Source organism: Pteropus alecto, unplaced genomic scaffold (genome assembly GCF_000325575.1).
Source record: "Pteropus alecto unplaced genomic scaffold, ASM32557v1 scaffold20, whole genome shotgun sequence".
NCBI lineage: Eukaryota > Metazoa > Chordata > Mammalia > Chiroptera > Pteropodidae > Pteropus > Pteropus alecto.
Genome location: NW_006436298.1, coordinates 11,534,528 through 11,541,452, shown reverse-complemented (window position 1 = coordinate 11,541,452; position 6,925 = coordinate 11,534,528).

Sequence of the window (6,925 nt, the reverse complement as noted above, 5' to 3'; positions counted from 1 at the left end):
TCTGGAAATGATGGTTTATGAACTATTTGAAAAATGTTTTCTCTTATTTTAATCAGAACATTTCAAATTTATAGCTACTTCAGAATTAAGAAAGTTTACTCAAAATGAAGATGTAAACAAATTAAGAAAATAGTGTTTTTTCGGTTTATATTTATCACTGGAATAAAGAGAATGTCTTGTTAAAACCATTCTAAAAAAGCCTTTAATCAAGAATTTATCAAAAGGTGTTGGTATGTTCTAAAGAAATACCCAGCCCTGACAGTCTAAAGTGAGTCGAGGGTAAAAGAAAGAAGTGAGGAGGAGAGAAAAATGAAGCTGAAGGTATAGTGGATTTTGGTGTCTCTCTGTCAAAAGTATCATTCCAATGTTTTTTTTTTCTTTTTTCTTTTCCTTTTTTACTTTTTTCGATTTCCATCAAAAAAAAAAAAAAAAAAAAGTAGTTCTGATCTGTGCCATAGGAAAACAAATGACTCAGGAAAAACAAGCCTATAATGCCACCTGGGGGCTTTTAGGGACATCACAGTTCACAGAACTAAGAATTATATAAGGTAATTTACAGTTACCTCCATTTGTCCTTCAGAACAATAATTACCATTTATTTTTCCCTTCTCACTGATTTTTATAGTAATTACACGGAAGGAGTAATGACTCAAAATATCCTATATTCGGCAGTCTACATTACCAAGATATTTCCTGTAGCAGGCAATGTTTTCTTCTGCTCAAGAAGCAGGATGCGTACAATAGAAAATGTCTAAAACTTTACATTACATTATTAGTTATGATACAATTACAGGGTGAAACCAAACAAGAAGTTTAACAAAAAGGCATATACTAATATGCATCTATGACAGTGAAAATATGTCTCACCCTTCACCGATTTTTTTTTTTTTGGCTATTCTTAAAAATCCATGGCAGGGTCAGTCCTACCAGCAGAGCTATCTTAGGTAATAGCATATGGGAAATAGTTACAGTGCAATGCCCATTTTCAAGGGCGTTCATTTGCATTCATCAAATAGTAGTCTTAGATGAAAGCCTATTGTTTGCTGAATATCGTTAAGAAAAAGATCCTTTGTGCTATCAGGAGTAATATATACAATACACATGAGAAAAAAACATAAGATCTGCTAATGTCCTTATTCATAGTATTTCTGTTTGTTTTATAACAAAATGTTTATTTCCTTTTTACAATTTTGAGAATGATTTCGGCTATCTGATGCTTTAACTGTATCTTTCCCTTGGGTGATTGGGTGATTTTCAAATCCCTGTTGCTATAAGGAATGCCATTTAATTAGAAGCTCACTATTCTATTTGCTAACTTATTTACATCCTTTTTTCTTTCTGCTGTTTACCTATTAGCCTGATATACAGTAGCTGTTCAATAAATTTGAATAAATAAGTCAATATTCTGAGTTTTCTAATTGTCCCAATAGAAAATATATATCATAAAGGAAAAGTAAAGATGTTGAAATAGGCAGTGGATAGATTTGTGGGAGGAAGGATTTGGTCTGTTGTTGCAGCCTGATTCTGTGGCTATTCCATACACAGAGGACTTAGAGAGGTGAAGCTATTGTAGGAGCATTTAAAACAAGCAGAATTAATTTGCAATGGAATCTGATTCATTTTTTAGTCAACTGGTTACTATTGTATCTGCTAAAAACTCTGGTTAGAGTTGATGAGATTTGTAATGTTTAAAAATGAATGTACATTTTTTGTAGATTATTTGAACTGTGTTACATTACTGTGGCAGAGGCTATTTGTGGTTCTTCAATATCCATCTTTGCTGTCAGCAATAGAATTTTTTCTGGTCATTTGACTGCCCCAAAGAGAGGCTACATTCCCCAGATTCCCATGTAGCTGCCTGTGTCCTTATGACTAAGTTCTAGCTAATGAGTTGTAAACAGAAATATATTGTGGCAACATGTGGAAAACATTCTTAAGAGACAGGTGCACATGCTGTTTGCCTCCTCTTCTCATTCCTTCATCCATCCTGCTGCCTGGAACAAAGATGGTACTATCTTCGGCTGTAATGTAGAGGCCACACAGAGTAAAGCTGTATGGAAGGAGCCAGGGTCCTTGGAGTGCTATAACAGCTCTGGACCACTTACCTGGGAGAGAAATCAACTTCTATTATAGTACACTTATTTTGGGTTTTCTACAATTTGCAGCAGAATCTAATAACTAATATAATTGCCATGGAAAATTCAGATTCATTTGTTAAATATTCAACCTAAAACTAAAGATGTAAATTAAATTATCCTTTATTAGTAACCTAACAAAAACATTTTTAAAAAGGAAACTGGCATACCATTTTATTACTTGTGGCAACAAACTGGAAGACAATTTGGAAATATGTATCAAGAGCCATAAGGATATTTTTGTCTTTTGATCCAGCAACTTTGTTTCTGGAAAACTGTTCCAAGAAAATAATTGTAAAACACTTAAAATGTTATGCACACAAAGGTATCTATTGAGGTATTAATAATGGTGATAAATTGGAAATAATCTAAATGTCCAATAATAGGAATTGGTCAAATAAAGTATGACAATATATATTTGACAGATTGTCAAATGACCATTAAAAATGAAGATTGCTTACTCAAAAAATATATATTCGTTGGCACACAGTAGCATATCAATAAATATTTGTTGAAAATGAGTGTCTATATTGCAGGGTTTGTTCAGGTTATATAATGATGAGCAAAAGTAGGCAGACTTGGTTCTCATGGAGCTTGTAGCTTTGTAGGAGAGACAGTTGAAATAATTATATTTATGGTTAGTGCTATTTAGGAAAGGAACATGGCTCTATGAAAGCAAATAATGAGGTAAAGTTCGACTAAGATGTTAAGACAAGCATCATTAATCAAAGGTGTGACCTTTGAATTGAGATCTGAAGAATGGAAAGAAGTTAACCAGGAGAATGAATAGAAACATTACATAATAACATGGAAAATGCTTAGGTTGTAGTAACAAAAACACAGGATGAATCTAAAGTATGATTATGGGCAGAAATAGATGTACAGAAAAAGACTAGAAGGAATACATCAAAATGCTAAGAGTGATTTAAATGATGGAAGGATTATAGGTGTTTTTCCCCCTCATATAGTTTCCTAATTTTTTATAATGTGCTATAATTACTTTTATAAAAATTCTAAAATAAATGTTATTTTACCATATATTAACATATAAAACTATTAGTATAACTCATGTAGGGAAGCTTTAACTCTTATAGTACAAGATAGAAAAAATGAAAGTTTTCATAAAGCAAAATAAGAAAAATGTTTAATTAATAATCATTGATAAGAAAAAGCCTTCCATGGGTATGTGTAGAGGGTGTAAAAATTTGACTATTCTTTGGTTAAGAGTGGAGAGAGGAAGGTTTTATACATTCAGAGGGTCTTTTGTAATCAAAGGAGCTAGAAAAATAAGTTGGGTTCATGAACATTTAAAAAGCATACTTAAAATCTGGCAAATACTATGTGGAAATGAGTTACTAATTTTTGGAGATTGTTCTGTTAAAGTATATTTAAATTTTCATGAAAGAAGAAGACCATAAGTGGCTCTTTCAAAGGGTTGGTTTCAAGAACACTAGGCAACTTCTTTGTCATCTTTAATATTTTTTTGCAAAACAATTTTTATACTTTCACTGAATGCAAGGAAGAAGGAGGCAGATGAAAGAATAGTAATTTAGTTCCCAAGGAAACCCTTACTAATTGGAAAAGAAGGCAGTTTTAGGATCTGTGGCTATGGTGATGTGTCTAGACAGCTGTGAATTTTTCTGCTGTTATTTTCTAATCTTGAAAGAAGGAAGAAGTTACATTACAGATTTATTTTAAGTTTAAGAACTAATTTAGTTCTATGGTGAATGCTGACCACTGTCACCATGAGAAAGGCCATGTCACTGTAGAATTCAGGTTATCAATGGCAGGTGCATAAATTTATAAAGTGTCAAGCAGTAATTAGACCCTGGAATCTATGAATTAGGCTCAGGAATCTTTATAAAATATTAAATGAGGGTTAACAGAAGAAACTATGTAGAAAAGTACACATGCCATGTAGTTCACATGTAGTTGCTCACCCCAAGATTATAAAGATAGAACAAATGCACCTATGCTCAAAATATGCCAATCACTTAAGTGTGTTTTAGCCAGCGTCTATGGAATCAAATGATAATTATTTAAATTCAGCCTTTAGCCTTCAATAAAGTATGAAAAATAACTCTTTTTATTCTGTCTTAATAGGAAAATTTCTACTGCTACTTAATATTCTGAGGGCTTGAAACAGGGGTTGGCATGCAGTAAAAATATTATACATGAATGTTCAATATGAAAATAAATTTCTTAATTACTAACATATTTACAGAATTTAAAAAATCATTCTACTAGGAAAATTGAGGTCTACAGCCCAATTTTATGTGCCAAACACTTCTAATTGTTCTTTGTCTCTTTGTAACTGCTCCTAACATGCATACTCACACACACAGACACATACAATTATGGATCATGGCTTTACTTAATTTGGGGTGCATATTATAGTCACCTGGAGAATTAAAAAATATATGGTGCCCAGGCTGCTCTCTATATCAGTTACATCAGATTCTGGTGGAATCCAAGTATCAGTATTTTTTTTTAAGCTGTCCAGGTGATTTTAGTGTATAACAAAGTTGAGAATCACTGTTCCAGATAAACAAGTAAACTAGAAAAATTATAAATTCATTTGAGCTTTTCCTCACTTAATCTAGCTAAAGGCATAATACTGTTGTTCTGTATTGACAGTTACTGGCTGTGCATGCCCAGTGGAATAGTGTACTCATTGATCAATTAACTATTTAAACCCCTAGGGATGGTAGAAGTGGAATAGGTGGTAAATAATTATACATTGCCTATTACTGATTTATGAATTATCTTAAATGTGCTCATCAGTGATATTAATAAAATCTGGGTAAGAATCCAAACTTAAGTTGGTAACCTAGGTGGAGATTTAATATCTTGGAAGTTTTGTGTACCAGAATTCTAAACAGGCTCAATGATAGTAACAATAGAACAATTAAGCTCATCTATTCTTCCAATTTTCTAGCTGCTGACAGTGAACCAAGCTAAACTGGCTTTTACTAATAAAACTGCAGATATCATAGAACTGTGGATGGATGTTTGAACCGATTCATATTGTTAAAGATTGCTCTATGGGTTACACGGAGAGAAAATAAAAATTCTTGTGTTGTTCAGAGATTTAATGTGATACACTATTGTTTGGGGTTCATTACTAAGTCATTAAATAAGAGTCTGAAGCTAATTCAAACAATGGCATATGTTATGGTGAATTTCTGTCATCACCAATGCACTCATTACAAATATTATAATTATGAATGAAAAGCCATTTGAAATAGAGCACTCAATTAAAAATTTTTCTGCATTCTGCATAATTCTATGAAGTATACAACAAACTTCTTCAGTAGTAAGGCAAAATCCTTAGCCGAACAATTCCTTGTTTGAATGAGAGCACAAGATATATTGGTGCAGTGGAGTGTGTTAAAAAGAGGTCAGCTGGAGAGAATGAACTGGTTGTTTGTTAAAGGGCTTTAAGTAAGAGCTTTAAGTAAGAACTTTAAGTAAGAATTGTTATCTAGAGATCTTTCAATGGGAAGTTCTAACAATTATAAGTAATGCTTTAGTCAGTACAAAAATATAACTAATGGGGATATAGTTTTTTAAATTCTAATTTAAAATTTTGAGTTAGGAAAACTTGGGTTTTGAACCCTAGCTCCATCACTTAATAGGCAATGTAACTTTACATCTTTGAAACTCAGTTTCATCACCTGTAAAATGTAGCTATTTCTCCTGCTCACCTCAGAGAATGGTTATGAGGAAAAATCAGGATAATGAAAAAGGATTGAAACCTGAAAATGCTAAATAAGTGTTATTGATAGCCTATGCAACAGGCATTCCCTTCTTTACTCTTGTTGGCAGAACCTTAATTTTATTTAGGTATTCACCCATCTCCCATGGGGTAAATCATGATCTAATCTGGTGACTCTAGTTCCATACTAGTGATTGGTTTAGAAAAGGGAAGGAGACTCAATCCTGGTAAATGAGATGTAAGGGGAGGTTTCTCAAGAGGTTCTGTTAAAGAATTACTCTCACATGTTGGCAGAGTAGCAAGATTCAGTGACGACTTTAGGTTGACCATAAATAACTTAATGGATTAAATTTTAAAATAGCTTTATTGAAATATAAATCACATATAGTTCACCCATTTAAAGTATATAGTAATTCAGTGCTTTTTAATATATGTTGTAGCATTTATCAGGACTTGATTCCATTTTATGCCTGAATAATATGTATGGGTACACCATATTTTCTTTATCCATTTGTTCATCAACAGACATTTGGTCTTTTCCCCACTTTTGGCTATTAGGAATAATGCTGCTATAACCATGGATGTACAAGTTTCTGTGTGAAACATGTGTTTTCATTTTTCTTGGATATATATGTAGGAGTAGAATTACTGGGACCCCTGAAACAAAGAGAATTCTCAGAAAGATGACAAATCAGACCTAGAAAACAACCAGTTCAGATTGGAGCAGGAAGTCAGAAGTTTGAGGAAGGGTAGGTTTCCAGGAATAAAATGGAGCTTGTATCTTATATTACAGATTTGATCAATTGGAAAATCATATTGAAGCAACAAGGTAAATCATGGGCCAAGTCGTTAACCAGAGAGAACTAGGGTAAGAGACAGGTAAGAAAAGCCTTCCTGGGAACAGAACAAAGCACAAACACTGGCCTCAAAAACTATCCCTGCCTGAATTTTACAGGTTCAGACTATAGAGCAGTTTCTACCCCAGGGCACTGTCAAAATCAATCAGCCAACAATTAGTGGAGACTAACAGCTAGGTGTAATACCAAAAGGGACAGAAAGACTTAAAAGAAAA